Raw genomic sequence first — 22,373 nt, 5'->3', positions numbered from 1 at the left:
ATATATAATATGTGTGTGTATACACATACAATATACATAATAATATAGATAGAATACAGAATACAGACACACACCCACATATATGTGAGTGGTGCTTACAAATACATATTGTGTTATAATATGTATATATATTTTACATGCACATATTATATATATATAGATATATCTATATATATATATATATATATATATATATATATATATAAACGCACACATACACTTTTACGACTATACATACATAGACTGTAATTGTATATACATAGAGCACACAGAGAAAACGGTTATATATATATATAGACGCACACAGAGAAAAAAACGTTTATATATATATATATATATATTATCTATATATAAATTATATATATATATATATATATATATAGACGCACACATACAGAACCGGTTATATTATACATACACAAACGGTTATAAATGTGTGTATACGTGTGTACGTGCGCACGTGTATTCTTTTTAAATGTATAGATATCAGTTAAGAAAGGTGAAATATTCAAAATATTAAAGAAGTGTCACGTCCAAATCGATGTCGATAGACGAGGAAAACGTATGATGGGAGGCGCCTAGGGTCTGGGCATTTTCAAAATGATTCGGTTAGTTGTTGTAAAATCGTTTTATTTGTAATTTTCAGATGTTGGACAACGAAGAACTTGTATATACTGCTTATTTCCTATTGTAATATCATAAAAAGTGGTTGATAATTAATATACTCCAAAAAATAAAACACATTCGTCAAATGAAGCACGATTTTTAGGGAGCTTTTTTTTAGCACGTTGCTGTCGCGACGGGCCGGCGGAAATTGTCGCGAATGAAATTAACGACAGTTTTTCTAGTGTCGTAAGCCAGTTTTTTTTGTCAGCGGAAAATAAGGCCTAATAATAAGTGGAATACGCCTGCACACGGACTCTCAAACTCTCCTTGATCACGGCTCGCTCTCGCTCGCTTCCGCGCTCTCGCTCTCGGCTTTTAATCAGTATCACACTCATGGACTCCCTAAAAGCATTGGTTTTTGCATTACGATGGGAAGTAAGCGTAAAATGAATGAAGGATATATAGTTAGATTCGTTTTATATTATGGACTGTTTGTCGCTGCTTTAGGATTCTTACCAAAATGATATAAAACACAGTTTAGGTCACAGTCTTATCGGCCTGTATAATACTTAAAAAACACTGATATAAAATCACCCTGGCTATGTTACGCATCGCATAAATATATAAAAGATTAGTTTCAGTTCAATCGTTAAAAGCTTAACTGGCAACGGTTGGACGCCCCTGCACACGGCACGCAGCTGGTGTCTTACGTCAATATAAAAAATTGTACACGTGGTGTCTGACGTAGAAGGTCAGCAAGTAGTTAGTACATCCACTTCGTGTGATCGTGCTCAATCACTAAATTTCACTCTTAAGATGCTGGGTCCCGCTGCATTGGTAAGGAATTTTAGTGTTGTAATATCTCATTTTTCGGACATTAGCATAGACTGAAATTTTTTTATCCGGTCGGTCTTCGCACTTTCCAGTCCTATATAAGCCTAGTGTTGTCGCGAACAGGTAGTTGTGCCGAACGTACGGCACGTGTAGATGCCACTGTTTCTTGCCCTTGTTCTGAATCAGTATCATTTCTTGTCTAGTGTACGCTGCCTTTCCGATATTAAACCATGCATGCACTTTACGTCCCCGGATGTTAATGCACTAGTCATTAAGTTTGGGGTATTGCTTGCTATTAATACGGTTGAAAGGAATACTCTCATATTTAGCATGACTCTTACCTAGATTTTTTAGGATGGTTTAGTCTTGCTTGTTAAATTCCACGAATTTCTTCGGCAAAATAAATCAGGCGTTTTTGGCAAGGAAAGGGGCCTTTTACGGCTAGAAAAGGGCACCCATATACCTCGGATGTAGATCTAGGGTGTTCGAAATGAAACCCTGTACATCGTTGATATGTAACGTCGTCTTTACAGCTATCGATTAGAATTTTTTAGCGTATCCCTATCCTTTGTATACTTTTATCATAATTTGAGGAAGTGCCTCTTCACTTTTCAGCGTATGATAAACTTGATCGCTTCTCTTCAGAGGATCTCTTAACACACTGCCCATTTACTTTCCTCGCATACCTTTATTGCGGACTAGTTTAGCCGCTTTGTTTTGGGAACTTGTTGCATGTAAACTGAGAGCCGTCTTTCCCAATTCGATTAACTTTAAGGTATGACAAGTCTAATTCTGTGGCATGAGAGGCGTAAAAATACGGGAAGAGCGTGAGTCTGCATAGTGCGTATTTGCGAGTGATACCTGTGCTTGTTTGTGGCTCTCGCAAGATCCGACTCTTCACGGAAAGATAACGCTATGCCTTCCAGTAACCTTAATCAATAAAGTTGAGCTACTAAAATAATGGTTTTACATCCTCCTCCCCTTTCTTCCTTATTTTAGCTCATTTTTTCCTTAAATAAATCGCATGTTTACTCTCTTTGCTCTTTCCATCTTCTCCTTCCACCTCTTTCTACATCCCTTTTCTTAACACGCATTCTTGTCCCCTCCCCATTACATCCTACACTTTTTTTCCTAAATTGAGAAGTGTCTTGTGGCGTCCTCCTCACCTGAATATGAGGTCCTTTCAACATTGAAGATAAATTCGAGTGCGCCGAGGGAGGCTGGCAAGAAAGTTGCTTGTGCAAGAGCTGTCGCTGACCGAGCCCATGAAAGGTGTAAGTAATCGCTCCTTACCTCCCGATCATTTTATAAAGCTAATTTAATCTCACTTTTCCATCTGATACTCAATTTCACCTGTCTATTATAATCGCTTCTTAACTTGAATCATGTCATTTCTACAATTCTAGAATAGTGCTCTTATGTAGCTTGTAAGATGATGTAATTGTATGCCACTACGTTCAGATTTACCCATTCCACCCACTTACGAATGGAAACTATTTCAGTCCGGGAAAAGGGCGTTATTAAATCCTGTTTTACTATTTCACAGGCACAACGGGGTGTTCTTGTCCCTCGAAGGAGACTGTGCCAAGACTTGCCCCAAGCCAGGTAAGTGTTGTCCAAGACTAAGCTCTCATGGCTCCCTGCATGACGGTCTCTCCCGTGCGCGGAAGTGATCAGGAGGAGAGGGAGAAGACTATGAAAGATTGGGGACCAGTCGTGTAATTTGCTAATCGGGTATTAGGTTGTGAGAACCCTCTACCTTCTCTAGGTTATATTGCCTGACCGTAAATTATTCCTGTTAATGAGCTATTTTTTCTAATATGCAAATAGACCCCCCTTTTATTTTTATTAAAATAAATAAAAATCAAATTAGAATTTTTTTCCTAAATACATTGCAAGTGCTGAATACTCCAAGATAATACTGGGAGGGGGGGGGAAACGCCACTGAAAAGTTCCACATGTAACCGTTCCTAAGCTTAATTGTGTAAGAAAGGCGGGCTTGTACTGTATACGCTGTTGCATATATATATATATATATAATATAATATATATTAGACATAAATTATACATATTATTATTAGATAATAAAGTTCGTACGCTTATGCAAAATTTGTTAATTGTGCTTCCCATTGTTTTGAATCTTCATAACCGCTTGTGTATAAGAGGTGGGGGGGGGGAGAGAAAATAAAGCTAAACTGGTAAGTATGCCGAAAAATAACAGTACAGCGAATTATTAATTTTAAAGAAAGAAAAAGCAACGACTGCATCATTTAAAGACTCGAAAGCATTGATCCTTGTAATAGAATAGCAAGGTTTCCTTTCGTTACGTTTAAAATTTTGTTCCAAAAAAACGGAATTCAAATAACTGAAAGCGAGGGTATGGTATCTAATCCTAGAGGTTAAGAAACTTCTCGGGTTTACGGGCAATGCCATAAAATAATAGCTAGTGTTATTTCTCCCATATACTTCACTATCTTTGTTAGAACGAACTTAAAATACCGGAAAAAAAATCAGAATGCATTACTTAGGGTTTTTCTTTGCGGACACTAGATGGTACCTTCCATTTGTTATGGACTCGACTTTCTTGCAAGTGAGGTCGAGTGCCTCGTGCCACATCGATAGGTCTTCGGTATATGGTTTCCATCTTCCAAGATGTAGACATGACATCGCTAACAGTAACACCTCACCGTCTCCGTACACGTGATTGTTTGGAAATTTCACGCGTGCGCTTGCATGTTTTAGCTTACGCACCCTCTATGCTTCATGGTCGATAATTATTTATGGGCCCTCTTTTACAGGATCATCTGCTTGACATTTTAATCTTTGCGGGACAAATGATTTAGACTTGCATACCAATTTCGTCCTTAGTTAAATAAATTCTAATATTAGAAGTGGCAACGTAGTGGAAATAGTAAATGGCGATGACAACAGCTCCAAATTTGTCGGCAAATTCAAACATTTCGTAGGTGGCATTATTCAAAGTTATTTAATCAAATATAACTTGCTGCCTTATTACTATATAATGCACATGTAAAGATTATACTCAGGTTTACATATAATTCATCTCGCCACATATCTGGTGATCATACGATACGTATGTACAATCCCTGGAATAAGTGAGTACTCGGTAAACGCCTCACGAGCCACTAGGTCGGGCCGGTTCATTTGTAAACCTCTAGGCGAAGGACCACGAATTAATTTGATGGTTCTTGTTTCCTCTTCGTAATCTTACACATATGTATAATGTTACTGGATACATAGAGGGACCTAGGACATTTGGATCTACAGAGGCCGCGCCAGACGTTGAAAGCAGTTTAACAAAGATGGAACCTACTCTCATTTAGCCTTAGCTACTGATCTCAAATTAGACTGGGTCGGTCAAACAATCATGATCCAATTAATGAAGCCAGCCATTTCTAAAGTGGCTGACCAGGGTTTATTTAACGATTTGTTTATTTGCTCGTTATTAATAGCAAGTTGCTAATTATCTAAACACTACATAGAACTTCAGTTTAGGCGGGGATAAACACGGGAAGAAAAATAAAGACAAGATAGGCAGTAATACTAATTCTAGGCCGCACACGCCTAGGCTCGGAAAAACCGTCAGGAGTGAACTTAAAATATATCGCCTTCATAGGCTAGCTAGCTCACTTATTATGAGAGAGGTATAATTGGAAGTTCAAAGAGCAGAAATAAATTTATTGCGTGTAGCATAGCATATTGGTAATCATTAGCCCAAAGACTGAAAGGATGAGTGCTCTGAACAATGGTCTGACTAGTGGCAGTGATAGTCGGTATAACTGCTTGCAACCCTCTATTGAGTTCTACACCGTGAAGGGAAACCAAGAGGACGATCTGTCCTTTCATTAGGGTAAACTTGGGCGTGGGGGCGCGCTGGTTTTTGAGGTGTTGGTATGTTGTGGTTATCTGCGCTGGAGTGAGCACTGGGCAACAGAACTAAGTAAAACTGGTCATCTCGGGCACAAGCGTTGAGCGGTTCCACCGTGGCGGGGAATACCGCTGCAGGAAATGGTTCTTTGGAGCGACACGTGCGGTTACACATAAACATGTACACATATATATTACATGTACACTATGTATAACATGTACACTATATACATGTACACATATATATATACATGTACAGATATATACATGTACACACACATATATATATACTGTACAAATATATAATATATATATATATATATATATATACATATAATATATATATTATACATGTCCCCTTGTATATATACATGTACACTTGTATATATCTAGGTACACTGAATATATACAAGTAACACATGTAATATACAGTATCTACTTGTATACATACATGTACACTTGAATACATACATTCTACGTATACATACATGTCACTTGTTATATATACATGTACCACTTGTATATATACCATGTACACTTGTATACGTACATGTCCCACTTGAATATATACATGTTACACTTGTATATATACATGTACACTTCTATATCATACAGTTCCACTTGATACGTACATGTCCACTTGTATCCATACATGTCCACTTGTATACGTACATGTCCGTTGTATACGAACCTACATGCCCACTGGTATAATACATTTCCGTTTGTATAGTACATGTCCGCTTGTATACGTACATGTACCGTCAGCTGTATACGTAATGTCCACTTGTATTACGTACATGTCCACTTGTATGGTACATGTCCACTTGTATGCATACATGTCCACGTGTATGCATACCATGTACACGGTATGCGTAACATGTCCACGCCGTAGCATACATGTCCATTGTATGCATACATTTTTTTGGTCCACGTGTATGCATACATGTCCACTGTGTATGCATACATGTTCCACGTGTAGGCCATACATGTCCACTTGTATGCCATACAGTCCACTTGTATGCATTACATTGTCACATGTTGCATACAGTCAGTATATGCATACATGTCACGTTGTATGCATACACATCCACGTGTATGCAGAACACGTCCACGTGTATGCATTACAGTCCACGGTATGCATACAGTCCAACGTTTTGTAATGTATACACGTCCACTTATATGCATACACGTACACGTGTATACATACCACGCCAGTGTATACATACACGTCCACGTGATACATACACCGCCCACGGTGTAATAATACACGCCCCACGTGTATACATACACGCCCACGTGTATACATAACGTACACGTGTATACATACACCGTCCACGTGTATAAATACACGTCCACGTGTATATACACGTCCACGTGTATACATACAACGTCCACTTGTAAACATACACGTCCACTTGTATACATACAAGTCCACTGAATACATACATGTACATATATAGTACTTGTACAATAGATATAACATGTTCACCATGTATATATACATATACATGTACACATGTCTATATACATATACATGTCACATGTATTATACCAGATACATGTACACATGTATATATAATATTACATTAACACACGTAAAATATACATTATACAATGTAACATGATATATACATATACATGTGAACAAGTACATATACCTCTACAGGTACACATGTACATATACCATACAAATACACACGTACATATAACTATACCTATACATGTACACACGTATATATACCTATACCTATACATGTACACACGTATACATACCTATGCCCTATTACATGCATATACTCTACCTCTACATGTATATACCTAGACCTATACATGTATATACCTTCAGACCTATACATATATATACTAACATATATAACATATGCATATATATACCTATACACATAGACCTATGCATATAAGATAGATATATTAATAGATATAATATATATATATATATATATATATATAACCTCATACATAGATGATAACTAGTCATTATAGAGCTTGAGTAAAAACATTCACATTCAAGAGTAATAAGCTTAACAGGAAATAGCCTCTGATATTTATACGCTGTATTACGTCTAAAAAAAAATGCCGCATGCATTCCACATCGATTATCCCTTACCAAGGAAAATATCATATTTCTACGTCATTCTCTTGTCGTTTCCTATTATTTCCCCTTTTTTCTTTGCATTCATTTTTATGAAAGAAAATAGCATAGATAACACTATAGCAAGCCGTTCTTTACTGCAACGGTACCTTCTCCCGAGCCATGCGCCTGCGATGAGTCGCGGGTCGACCACCACACTAGTACAACCTTTGTGTTTCTCGTCGAACTGGCGACAGATGACATTTTTCTTCATAATTTAAACAGGTTATTTCGCGTTTATTCATGATAATTTTTTTGGTCGTAATTATACGAGGGACAACGTTTTAAGGGGTGTTGGTCATAAAGTTGCTAATAAAGTAGGACGACTTTGTCTCTCCTGGCGATTACATGCATGCATGAGTGGACTTCACTTATCTTTTGTACGCGTGTTGAGCCTTGCCTCCATTTGTGCGTATGTGATTGGTTGTTAAGAGCGCGAAATTTTTGAATTTGTTTACTCGCTGCAAGAATTTTTTTTCCTTCTTGCCTCACGCCAGTGTTTTTTTTTTTTTCTGATCGTGACTTTTCGAAGGACAAGTCTGCCAGAGACGAGGAAATATTTTCCCCTTCCTGAATCCTTTTGCGTATATATTATTCTATTTCATATGGCCATCTTTCTTTCGTTCTCAATACTTTCTTTACTTGTTTTTCTCTCCCTTTGGATGTAAACTTCCAGCACCACGTCATTATGAGCCATCCTTAGCACGCTTCAAGGGCAATGCCCAGAGTATATATATGTGTAGTGTACGGTGTGTGTGTGTGTGTGTGTGTTGCATGTATGTATATATGTAATATATAAACATTGTGTTTGTCTGCATCCTTGTATGAAACGAGTCTCCGCCATGCCCAGTCTTCATTCCACGGATTTTTTCCCGTGTTCGCGCCACCTCAGGGGAAGTAGTTATCTCATTTACTAGCACGCTACTTTCCTAACGCGATGGTAGGCTTTCATAGCGAATCGACTTCTACCTGATCCTCTGATTATTATCTTATCGTGCGGTAATAGCTTTTTGCAAAATAGCGATTGGATTAGTTGAATTCCTCGTGTTCCTTCTCTTGTTACAGGGAATAACCTTTCATTTCCCCCGATTCTGAAACCTTTAAAAGTCGAATGTGCACTTCTTTGACAAGACTGAATTTTCATTGAATTGAGCCGCATGTCCACTGACTGTCTCGTAGGTTAGTATGTTGATGGTTCTTAATTACATGGGTCAATCATTATCCCTGTTATCTCCCTTCAACCTTCGCGTCTCTATCCCCCCCTATCTCTATCTATCTATCTCCCTTCCCTCCCTCCTAGCCTCTCTCTCTCCTTCCTCCCTCCCCGCTTACACTCCTTTCTTCCTCTCCCTCTCCCCCCCACTCTCTCTCTCCCTCCCTCCGTCCACCCCCTCTCTCCCTATCCCTCTCTCTCTCTCACTCACTCAATTCCTCCATTATTATTTCCCACTACTGCCTGGATGCCGCTTTTGTTCCGAGCGCCGCAAGATATGAAGAAGTCTAAGCCAATGATGTAATTCTCAAAGCTAGGTTTCGATTCGTCGCAAACCACAAGAAAACGAGCATTAACGAACTGATGGAAGGACGGCGGTACACAACAACACTTGCTGTTTTGAAGCTTAAAACAATCCCGCAAGCTAACCAAAAAACAAAAAAGACTGGCAAATATATCATGCATAATGACGACTATTATTGATACGATTATTTACAAGGGGCAGGCAGCGTCTTCTTTGGCATCTCGGGCGGCTGATACCGCGCTGAGAGCTTCTGGCGTACAGCAGGCGGGGCCCTTCCCACATCCTCCTGTGGCGAATGGTTACCTGCGCTTGGCGAGTTCCTGGTCCTTCGACAGGCGCATCCCGGGCAGGGCGGCATCCCGGCAGGGGCATCTTCGGCAGGCGGCATCCTTCCACTACTCAAAGGGGTTATTACCTGCTCTGAGACGAACAATGGTCCGCAGGCTTTGACGAATATTCCGGGACGTCCTTCCTACAGCATCCTAAGACCATTTTTGCAGGCAGGATCCTTCCTCGGGTGCGTGTCGGTAAACCAGATTTACACGAAGGGAACAAAAATAGTAAGAGGGAAAAAGAGAGGCAGCAGAGAAGAGGGGTGTGATTGCCAATAGCCGGTTATTTATATAAATTTGCAGTTTTTAATGTCCCGTTTCACTTTTATTTTCGTCTTTTTTTTCGTTTTTTGTGGTTTTACTTCACAAAAACAAAGAGAAAATAAACAGGAGAGGGAGACAATCAGTAGCGATCCAGCATGTGACTGGACTGAACTACCAACTGTCTCTGATAGATATGAGAGTAGATAAGGGGAAATTACCAATGGCAATCCAGAAGATTAATTGAACCAATTGTCGTCACGCAGGGAAGAAATGGATGAAAATAAGAAATTGTACATCATTGTACGAGTCAATCGTCACGACTCACAAAATTTGGGAAAAAGAGCTGCCTCATAGAATCTTTACACCTGCAACCTACGACAGCAACAAACCCTATTGAATGAAAAGATTTCATGTGTCTTTATTCTCAAGAGAGTGAGTGACGACGTGTGTGTGTGTGTGTGAGTGAGCTCACACAGAGAAATAAATCACAAACACGAATATTAACCTTCAATATAAAAATACTGAGATAAATTAGCAATGCTTATAGTACAAAATTATTCAACGACCACAATGAATTCAACATGCAACAAGAATGTACGATTAATGAATGGTGACATGAAAAAAAAAAAAAAAAAAAGATTATCTTACACGCAAATCTGTTGGGGCAAGAAAATGTCTGAACTGCCGAGGTAACCATGATCTAGATGCATGCAGACTTCATCGACGGGGTGCTTCTATACCCAAAATGCACTATAATGAAGCCAAAACTGAGCTGTGAAAAATCTATAAATAACATGCTCATCTCTGCATATCTTGAGGAGCGTCCGTAACATTACTATGGTGTATCTGTCATGATCAAATCGCTTGGGATTTATCCAAACAAATGGCCAAGGTGACTTCTAGAGGGTGGAGAAAGGTGTGATTATAAATAAATAATGATTCTAAGGTTACACCTAGTCCTAATTAATTAATGGATTTTGTAACTATGGGGTCACACTGACTCGAATGTTGACGATCGATATGAATAATGTCAGAACGTAGATCTATAGGCACTTTACGCAAACCCAGCGTATATCGGCCATTCAGTGCATTGTGATATGGGGAAGATCCTAAATGCTATAATTGTAATTAATAGATTTATATAAAATCGCTGTTACAAGCTCCATTTCTCAGCACGATAGAATGTGTCATCACATGAGCAATGTGTAACGATTGCTACGCATCCCCATGGTGCACAACAACCAAATCACGGAAAAAAAACGAGCAGTCATCTCTTGGCCTCCATGTCTGACCGACCGGAAGGTAAAGAGAAAGTGCAGTCTGGTCAAGATGAGAAAATGCGCTATGAGAAGAAAAATAAATGGTATGATATTCGTAATGAAGATATAAGTTCAAAACGCATAAAGTCATTCAGTTGAAAACAATTTGAAATCTCTAATAACGAGAGAAATTGATTAACTAATTTGATTAATGAATGATATTCTGCTTGTTGACCACATACAATGATCACACATAATGCTATCTAAGGTCAGAAGAATAGTGTGAGAATATACTATAAGAGTCTATAAAGAACTCTGGTACAGTGGTTGCAGGATTAGTTTATAGTTTATATGGCCTTGACTCTTTACTGCTAAGAGTTACAACACTAGGGAAACAAGAGACGATGTCTATGGGGTTTAAAGCGCCCCGTGAGCGAAGAGCGTCACGTGTAAGCCGACCCCGCCTGAGGCGAGGGGAGGGCCGACCTTACCACATTGGGCGTTGGGACGTAGTTAAGGTCATCTTTGGTATAAAGTAGTAAGTGTCCCCCAAACAATGGTGGTGGAAGGAATAGTGAGACAGCTGGGGGGAAAGGTACGAACAACTGCTGGAGGTAAGGGGGAGCGAGGTGAGGTCACCGGTTCCGTCTGTTAATGACCTTCCACATCGTATACTGCTCGGCCACCTACTCAAGCCTCGCCCTCAAGGCTCCTTAGATTTGCCTCAAGGTGACTAACTCGGTTGGTCATCTCCGTTCTCGCATGTGGAGAACATCGCATCTTCGTGGCTGCTCGCCCTGTCATCCTCTCTCCGAACCTCGGGTGAATCTATCTCGTCATCGACGCGCCACAGGTTCCTCGAAGTATCGAGGTCACTGGGTACGGGTGCGGCGAGGTTTCGCACTGAGGTGCAACATTAGTAGTGAGGAGGTCATGTCTTCAGAAGCTGAATATAAGTGTACCAGGCCAGAAAAAGGGCTAAGGAGGAGGATGATAATGTGTTTGTCAATCACCTTACTAAATTGCAAGATAAATGAGAGCATAAGAACAATTTGTCACAAGAAGGGTAACGTGTCAAGTAAGGTATTAATTACTTAGCGAGTTCAATAAGGTACCATCATATTGAAGAGAGAAAAATTAAATGAATAAGAATTCCATATCTTTGTGGTAAATAGGCAAGTATATATGCTTCGAACACATAGGCAGCTGGGCCTGAATTTAATTCTAGCAGTGCGCGTCTCGGCGCTTCAATCGTATGAGCGTAATTCTCGATGCGGCGGGCGCAGGGTTCTTTCATTTACGGCAATGAGCCGGGCTTAAAATTAAACCTATATAAAGCATAGTGTCTGCAAATTATTTGCAACTGGAGACACTACCATCAGTACATATTCACCAAGTTATGGGGATGGCACTTAGTAAAATCCGCAATCTTAGAGTGAATTCCGAGTAGAGTGGGCAGGTAGGTAGATAAGAGGATAGTCAGGTGATGGAAATCTACGTGTGAATGAGCGACAGATTAGCACGGCAAGTATGAAGAAACAGTGATATAAAGAACACAACGATATAGTGTATACACAGAATATAACAATACGCAAAAAGTAATGAAGTAATTACTAATAGGAATAACATATAAGAGAAAAAAATAGATAATCTCATTAATTCAACAAATAAACATGAATAATATGATGAGAACAGCCGAACATAACAATAATTAATTAAACTCGAAGGTGATCATTTGTTCTGAGAGAAATTATATATACTAAATTGTGCAATCTGAGGATAAAAATGATAATAGACAGAAAAATACTAACACAATACATCAATTACGAGATGGTTAGGGCTGGGAAATGAGGTGTGAAGTAAGGGTGCGTGTCACTTAGATTTGATCTCAGTGTGTGTTTCGTTTGTTGTGTTGAAAAAAAAACAATGGTTGACAGTTATTAAGTTATTAAGTATAGAGTTAGTAGTGTGCGTTCGTAGAGTGGCGTGTATTTGAAATTGAAAGAAGGCAACTTGTATGCAAGGTACGGGTGGGTATAGGGAGGGCAATATTTACTCTGGCACTAATAGGTACACTTACTTTTAATAGTGACGAGGAAGTGTTGGTGGTAGTAGGTAGAACTGCGACTTCATCGCTGTGCTGACAAGGGTTCGCTAAGACTTGGTGAGGTAGGTGAGCTGGATTGGCAAGTGTGGCAGGGTAGAGTGCGAGGATACATCTTCAGCGACTTCGTCAGGAGGGTAGCACATGCGTGAGTGGTGAGCACGAAGTAATAGGACAGACATGGTCCGGGTCAGAAGAGGAGTTGGTAGCGATGGCTGAGAGTTAAGGGAGGCGAGGAGACACTTCGACAGGAGTAACTTGTAGGTAGATCAGCAACAGGCGTCGGGGAGTAGCATGGTGGTAGGTGCATTTGCGTCGGCGTTGTGAGGTTCTTGAACACAGCTGCCATCAGATGTAAGCGAAAGGCCACTGCAAGCCACCAGAATATTAGCAACACGTGAGCACTGCTGTCACCAGATGTAAGCAACACGTGAGTTGGGAGCACCGCATCACCAGATGTGAGCGAGACAAGAGATGGACTTGGATGGGTCAGTGAAAAGGGGCTTTTCACTGACAGCTATGAGACCCCCAAGGGCTTGGCGAACACCGAGGCACGGCGACAGATCACAGCCTCTCGACAAGGGTGGGGACTCCCCTGTCGTCCCCCGAGAGGAGTCGTGTGCCCCACCGGCTTCGCCACAGGACAAAGCATTGGTAGTGTATACGAAGCCCTCTTTGAAATAGTAACCTCATGAGACATTTGCGGTGTTCGGGTTCTTATCTGTTTAATTTTCTTTATTTCGTGTGAATGGTAGTTATATTGTATTTATTGTGTGTCTGGTGTTGGGGGCGCCACGGGTGTTATCTACGCGCCAATATTGCAGTGTGTTGATTTTTTGTATAGTTTATAGATTTATAGTTTTGTATAGTTTTGATTTATAAAGTTATCAATTATATGTTACTTATGATTACTAAATTAGAAGTATCGTCGATGTTTGCTTTTACCCATATTATTATTCTGGCAAAAGGGATAGAAGATCTAATGAGGCTGAATATATCAAGTGAATTGCTAATCATTATTGGCCCTCTGGGTGGAGGTGGACCCTGTGTGGCTTGGCCCTGTCTGCCGTGTCTCTCCCTCTCTGCCTTATGGACGTGTCCTTTTATGCGGCGGTTCCCTTCGAGGGCGGATGTTTATCCCTGAGCGAAAAGAGAAAGCCGGGTGACATCTGCGTCCTGCCCAAGGAGAAGGGCAGCTGCTTGGACGGGGTGTGAAGTGCATCCGGTCTTGCTACGTATTATTGACAGTATGTATATGTATATACTTATGTATGTGTGTATACATATACATATATATATATATATATATATATATATATATATATAGATAGATAGATAATAGATAGATAGATACATGCATATGTGTGTGTGTACTACAAACACCTATTATGTATATATGTATATATATTTATATATACATACATATATATATGCACACGCATACACAAACGATTATACATATGTATATATATATATATGTATGTATATATATATATATATATATATATATATATATATATATATATAGACGCACACATACACAACCGTTTATATGGTATAATATATATATATAGACGCACACACACACAAACGCTTATGAATGTGTGTATATATATGTGTATGTGTGTGTGCGCATGCGTGTGTATTATAAAGACACTCGGACATGTGTGTGTATATGTACTGTATTTTTTTTAAATATCCCCTAAGAAATATATTTAGCAAGGGATGTAGAATTTTAAATATATTTAGTTCGTTTGATAGTAGGACTACATACAGTAGATACCCAGACTGATGAGACGAACACCTGCTAATGATGAAATCTGGATAGCTCTAAGGTATGATAGCGTGTTGACTATGAATATAACCGCAAATATCATAATTTATTATAAAGCGAAAAAATAACGGATAAAAGATAATTGAATACGCCCCGTATTCTATAGATCTGAATGCACACGGCTCTCAAACTCTTGCTCTGTGCACGGCTCGCTCTCGCTCGCTCCCGCGCTCTCGCTCTCGGTTTGAAATCATTTTTCACTCATGGCCTCTAAAGTATTCTAATTTCTTAATATTTTTTGCATACGATTGAATGAATGATTTTATAGTTAGATTTGGTTTGACATTACTGATTGTTTATCGCTTCTTTAAGGATTTTTACCAAAATGATATAATACACAGTTTAGGTCACAGTATACAGTATACATACATATCTTATCGCCTGTCCTGTATTATACTTAAAAAGACATGATATAAAATCATCCCTAGCTATGTTACGCATGCATAAATATATAAAAGATTAGTTTCAGTTCAATCGTTAAAAGCTTAACTGGCAACGGTGAGGCCCCTGCACACGGCACGCAGCTGGCTGTCTTACGTCAATATAAACATTGTACACGTGGTGTCCGACACAGAAGCTCAACTAGCAGTACATCCATTTCGTGTGATCGTGCTCAACTCGCATTGAATTTCACTCAAGATGCCTGGTCCCTGCTGCATTGGTAAGTGTTTTTTAGTGTTGTAATATCATTATTCGTACTACTGGCATAGATTGAAAAGTAATAGTGGGCATTTTTTTTTATCCGTGTCGGTCTTCTCACTTTCCAGTCTTAATCATGCCTATTGTTGTCGCGAACAGGTAGTTGTGCCGAACGTACGGCACGTGTAGATGCCACTGTTCTTTCTCCTTTCTTGATCAGTATCATTTCTTATCTAGTGTACGCTTGCAGAACCTAAACTACTAGAACCCCGATATAATAAACTAGTCCACATGTTTGAGGCCTCAGACCTAAGGGGTTGTATTTCTCTTCTGTTAATACGAAGATTATTAATTTAGTATGAATTCTTGCCTAGATTTTTAGCTTTGCACAATTTTCCGGCATAACCAAAAATTAGATATGGGGGGGGGACGGGTATATTCCCCGGCTTGAAAAGATGCCCTTATACCTCGGTACTATATTCAGGGGGGGGGGGGGTTAAAAACGACGCCCTTGTATATCGCTGATATCTTGATGATAGTCTTTCCAGCAAGCGATCCTGTTATACTTTAATCATAATGTGGAAGGTGCCTCTTCACTTTTTCAGCGTATGATAAACTTGATCGCTTTTCTTCATGACTGATCTCTTAATCACACGGCCCATTACTTTATCGCAAGCCTTTATTGCAGATTAGTTTTAGCTTGTTTTGGGCAACTTGTTGCACGTAACTTGATAGCCGTCTTTTCCCAATTAGTTCAATTAACTCTTAGGTACTGACGAGTCCAGTTTGCTGTGGCATGAGTATGAGGGCGAGCGCGAGTCTGCATGTGCGTATTTGCGTGTGACCTGTGCTGTCTCTGCAATGTCCGATCTCTTACGAAAAGATAACAATAGGCCTTCCAGTAGTGTAAGAATTGGCCTTTTTATCATTAAAGGTTGAGCCATAAAATGGTTTTACATGTTTCCTCCCCTCTTTCTTCCTTGCTTCAATCCATCCTTTCCTTAATCACCATGTTTACTCCCTCTCGCTCTTTCCATATTCTCTGGACTCTTCCACCCTCTTTCTACATTCCTTTCTTAACACGCATATTTCCCCTCCCCCTTACCTCCTGCCCCTTTTCCTAAATGGAAAGGGTTTTGTGGCGTCCTCCGCCCCTGAATAATTGAGGTGTTTCAACATTGCAGATAAATGCGAGTGCGCCGAGGGAGGCTGCAAGACAGGATGCGTGTGCAAGAGCTGTCGCTGTGAACCCTGTGAGAAATGTAAGTATTTCTTTCCAACTTTTACTCGATTTCACCATGTATTAATCGCATGTCTAGTTATAATCGCTTAAATCGTGTCGTTTCTACAATTATAGAATATGGTCTTGTGTAGTTGTAAGATGTAATTGTATAGCCACTACATTCAAAACCAACTGGAAAAAACGATGGCCAGTAGAGGGTTTTGTTCCGGTATCTACCAAAATGGGGTTCCTGGGTGAATTCCGAGGTTTTTCCGCCCATTGAGTGCAAAAACCCCATTTTAGGTAAGTTGAGGGAGGGGTTCAAAATTGGTCTATCAGAAGCTGAAATATAAAAAAGTGTTTACCAAGGCCAGGGTGAAAAAAAGGGGCTAAGGGGAGGGGAGGGATTGATTAATGTGGTTGTCAATCCCCCCACCTTTACTAAAAGTGGACAATATAAATGGGAGGAGCAATTTTAAGAAACCAAAATTTGTCACACAAAAGGAAGGGTAACGTGTGTCAAGTAAGGTATTTAATTTACTTAGGTTGCAGTTCAAATAAAGGTACCATCAATGGAAGAAGAGAAAAAAAAAATTAAAAAATGAAATAAAGGGGAAATTTCCATATCTTTGTGGTACAAATAGGGCCAAAGGTAATATTAATGCTTCGGAACACCATTTAGGCAGTGGGCCTGAAAATTTTAAATTCTATAGGCAGTGCGCGTTCCTCGGCGGGCTTTCAAACTTTCGTTATGAGGGAGAAATTTTTCGGTGCGGGCGGGCGGGCAGGGTACCTCCAGTTTACGGCCCATGGGAAAAAAAACCGGGCGTTAAAATTAACTTTACGGGGATTAATCGAAACAGTGCGTGGTCTTCGGGGCAATTTTTCAATCGTGATGAAGGCGTTAAATTTTCCTCGATTGCGGGCGGGGCGGCGCCCCCAGGGTTCTTTCCATTTACGGGGGGGCCATTGAAAAGGGGCCGGGGCTTAAAAAATAAATACTATTATAAAGGGCATTAGTGTCTGCAAAAAAAATTATTTGAAAAAAAACCTGGAGGAAACCCCCCACTTTTACCATCAGTACAAGCTTCACCCCAAAACCCAAAAGTTAATGGGGGGGGGAATGGGAACTTAGTAAAAAAAAAAATTTCGCAAATTTTAGAGGGGAATTCCGAGTAGAAGGGAGCAGGGTAGGGTAGGATAAAAAGGAAGGGAAGTCAGGGTGGGGGGAAATCTTAATGTGAATGGAAGGCGGGAAACAAAGAGTAGCACGGGCCAAAGTATGGAAAGGTGGAAAGAAAAAAATATACAGTGAATTATAAAGAAAAAAAAAAAACCACAAACGATATAGTGGTATACACCCATCATATAAAAACCCAATACTGGCAAAAAAAAAAGTAAATGAAAGTAATTAATAAGGGAGGGGGAATAAACATATTAGGAGGGAAAAAAAAAAATAGATAATTTTCATTAATTTTCAAAACAAAATAAAAAAAAAAAAAACATTGAAAATAAATATTGATGGGACAAAAAAAAAAGCCGAAAAAAAACATAAAAAACCAATTAATAAAATAAACAAAACTTCGAAAAGGTGATCATTTGTTCTGAGGAGAAAAATGGGATATATACTAATTGTTCAAATCTGGGAGGAATAAAAAAAAACAAATGAAGCATAATTAGACAGGGGGAAAAAAAAAAAATAAAACAAAAAAAACCACAATACATTCAATTTAAGAGATTGGGTAGGGGGGCAGGGGAAAAAAATGAGGTTGTGGAAAGTAAGGGTGCGTTTGTCCACTTAGGGGGATTTTGATCTTCAGGGGTTTGTTGGTTTGTTCGTTTGTTTGTTGAAAAAAAAAAAAAAAAAAAAAATTGGTTGGGGAACAGTTATTAACGTTTATTAAGTAATAGGGTTAGGTAGTGTGGGCGTTGTTCAGGAGGTGGCGGTTTGTATTGGAAATGAAAAGAAGGCAACTGTATGCCAAGGTACGAGGTGGGTAATAGGGGAGGGGGGCCAATATTTTTTAATTTGCAATAACATTAGGTACAAAAACTTACGTTTAAAATAGGACGAGGAAGTGTTGTTTTGGGTAGGTAGGTAGAAAAAACTTGCGAACTCATCGCTGTGATGGAACCAAAGGTGTTTCGCTTTAAGGGGGGGGACTTGGCGAGGTTGGGTTGAAGGCAAGGATTGGGCTTAGGTTGTGGTGGGCGTTTAGAGGGTGCGTGAGGATACATTCTTCAGCGGGGGACTTGTCCATCCAGTGGTTAGGCGCAAATGCGTTGGAGTTGGTGAGCACGAAAAGTAAATAGGACAAGGGGGGACATGGTCCGGGTCAGAAAAGAGGGAGTTGGTAAAAGCGAATGGCTGAGAGGTTAAGGGAGGCGACCAGGTGAGGGGACCCCCACTTCGACAGGGGAGTAACTGTTCGGTTAAGATCAGCAAAAAAAAAACAGCGTCCGGGTGTGGGGAGTAGCAATGGTGGTAGGTGCATTTGGGGTCGGGAGGTTGTGTGAAGGTTTTCTTGAAAACACAAGGGGGCTTGCCCAATTTTCAGATGTAAGCCGGGGAAAAAAAGGGCCCAATGCAAAAGGGCCCACCCAAGAAAATATTAGCAAAAACCCACGTGAGCACTTGCGTCACCCAGGAATGTAAAAGCAAAAAAAAAAAAAAAAACACGTGAAGTTGGGAGGGCACCCCGCATTTCACCAGGATGTGAAGGCGAGATAAAGAAAGATGGGGGGACTGGATGGGGGTCAGTGGAAAAAGGGGCTTTCCCACGGGAACCAGGTTATGGGGTGAGGGGGAAAACCCCCAAAAGGGCTTGGACGGGAAAAAAACACCGAGCACGGGCGACAGATTCACAGGCCTTCTCTCGGGGAACAAAAAGGGTTTGGGGGGGGGAACTTCCCTGGGTTCGTCCCCGAGAGGGAGGCGTTGGTTGCCCACCGGCTTCGCCACAGGACCAAAAGCAATGGGTAGTGTATACGAAAAGCCTCTTTGAAAAAATTAGTAACCCTCATGAGGGGGGGGGAAACAGTTGCGTTGTCGGGGTTTTCTATTGTTTAAAAAAAGTTTCTTTATTTTCGTGTGAATGGGTAGTATATTGTATTTATTATGGTGGTTCTGTGTGTACGTTTGTTGGGGGGCGCCCACGGGTGTTAAATCTACGCGTCCATATTGCCAGTGTGTTTGATTTTTGTATAAGGTTTTAAAAATAAGAAATTTATAGTTTGTATGTTTTGATTTAATTTTTAAAAGTTAATTCCAATTATAATCGTTAACTATGGATACTAAAATTAAGAAAAGTCTTGTCGATGTTTGGTTTTTTTACCCCCCACAATGTTATTATTTTCTGGCAAAAAAAAAGGGATAGAAGGATTCTAGAGGCTTTTGAAATAGTATTCAAGTTGGGAAAAGGTTGTAATCATTAGGGGCCTCTGGGGTGGTGGGAGGGGGGGGACGAGGGTGGGTGGAGCTGGGAACCCCTGTGGTAGGTTGGGCGTTTCTGCCGTGGTCTTTACTTCCCTCTCTGCCTTAAGGACGTGTGTTTTATGCGGCGGTTTCCCTGCGGAGGGCGGATGTTTATCCCGAAAGAGGACAAAAAAGAAAGGAAAAAGGGCGGTGGGGACCATCTGGTCCTGCCCCAAGGAAAGAAAAGGGGGGCAGTTTTTGCTTTGGGAAAACGGGGTTTTGTGTTGAAAAGTGGCATCCGGTTTCTTGCTTACGGTATTGGTTGACAGTATGGATATGGGTATATTAACTTAGGTAATGTGTTATTACATATAAAACATATATATTAATAATAATATTATATATTATAATAAATATATATAACTATATTATATAATATATTAGATAAATAGATTTGTACAACCCGGGCAATGGTTGTTGTGTGTACCACAAATAAACAAATGGGTTATATATTGGTAATATAATAAATTTTATGTAAACCATTTACATAAATAATATATGGCACCAGCTACACAAAACGATTTATACATAATTGTAATATAATCTTATATATGTTATGGTATATTATTTATTAGTAATATAATAATATATTATTATATATAATATATATAGGGGGGCCCGCAAAAACCCACAATAACAAAAAACCGTTATTATGGGTATAATATAATATATTAATAGACGACACCCACCACCACAAAAAAAACGCGTTATGGTAATGTGTGTATAAATATGGTGTATGGTGTGTGTGCGGCATGCGTGTTATTCACATGACCAACTCGGTAACATGTGTGGGGGTGTAAAATATGTACTGTATTTTTTTAAATATTCCCTAAGGAAAAATACATTATTTTAGGCCAAAAGGGATGTTTTTAATAAAAATTTAAAAAAAAAAAAATATAATTTAGTTCGTTTGATAAGGTAGGAACTACCATTACAAGTAAAAGATACCCGGGGGGACTGATGAGGGACGAACCCACATTGCTAATGATCTGAAAAAAAATTCTGGTGATAAGCTCTAAATGTATGGTAGCCGCGTTTGGCCTATAAAAAATACCAAACCCCGAAAAATATTCATAATTTATTATTAAAAGCGAAAAAGAAAAACGGATAACAAAAGATATTGAATACGGTGTTCCCCCCCCCCCGTAAATTTATAGATCTGAATGCACCCACGGCTATCAAAACTCACCGGCTCTGCTCAACGGATCGTCTCGCTTAGCTTTTCCCCGCGTATCTTCGCTCTCGGGGCTTTGAAAATCATTATTCCTACTCATGGCCCTTCCTAAAAACAAAAAACCCATTCTAATTCTTAATGTTTTTTTTTGCATTACGAATTGAAATGGGAAAATGAAATTTTTTAGTTGGATTCTTTTACAATTTACTGATTGTTTAATCGTGGCTTAGGATTCCTTACGAAAAGATATAAATAACCACCAGTTTTTAGGTTCACCAGTATAACATGAAATTGTAAGTTCTTATAGCCTGTATTATAACTTTAAAAAAAGGACATTTATATATTAATTCAATCCCTGGCTAAGTTACGCATTGCCATAAAAAAACTTTATATACAAAAAAAAAGATTAATTAGGGGTTTTCCAGTTGGAAAAAAATCGTTTAAAAAAGCTTAACTTTGGCAAAAAGGGGAGGGCCCTTGGCCCCACACTTGGCACGCAGTTGGGTTCTTACGTCAATATAAAAAAAAAAAAAAACAATGTTTTACACGTTTGGGTCCGACACAAGAAAAAGCTTTCAAAATAAGCAAGTACATTTTCCATTTCGTGTGATCGTGCTCACTTTTCGGCATTGAAGTCACTCAAGAGGCCCTGGTTTCCTGCTGCATGGTTTAAATGTTTTTTAGTTTTTAAATATCATTATTCGTAACTACTGGGCATAAGATGAAAAATAAATAGGTGGGCATTTTTTTTTTATTCCGTGTCGGTTTTTCTTCACTTCCAGTTCTTAAATTCAGGCCTAGTGTTGTTTCGCGAAAAACAGGGTTAAGTTTGTGCCGGGAACGTACGGCCAAGTTTGTAGATGGCCCACTGTCTTTTTTGATCAGTATCATTACTTATCTAAGTGTTACGTTGCCGAAAAAAAACTAAAAACCATTGCATTCACTAAACTAGAAACCGCGATTATTTACCAAAAACATGGGGGGTTGGGGGCCTTCCAGAAAAACCTAAAAGGTGGGTTGTATTCTCTCTGTTAATTACGGAAACTTTTTAAGGATTTAATTTTAAATTTAGCATT

The 22,373-nt window shown here is 39.4% G+C and overlaps 1 protein-coding gene across 1 annotated transcript in view; it reads left to right on the top strand.

The window, feature by feature from the left end:
- LOC119584222 (metallothionein-1-like) overlaps positions 1-16,697 on the top strand; it is a 44,346-nt gene extending 27,649 nt beyond the window's left edge. Inside the window, exon 2 of the transcript XR_005229785.1 lies at positions 16,611-16,697. The gene's annotated coding sequence lies outside the window, so the exon portion shown is untranslated. The remainder of the gene's footprint in view (positions 1-16,610) is intronic.
- Positions 16,698-22,373: the final 5,676 nt, after the last annotated feature.

This window comes from Penaeus monodon, chromosome 18, assembly GCF_015228065.2.
Source record: "Penaeus monodon isolate SGIC_2016 chromosome 18, NSTDA_Pmon_1, whole genome shotgun sequence".
Classification (NCBI taxonomy): domain Eukaryota; kingdom Metazoa; phylum Arthropoda; class Malacostraca; order Decapoda; family Penaeidae; genus Penaeus; species Penaeus monodon.
This window is presented reverse-complemented; position numbering and strand designations above follow the sequence as displayed.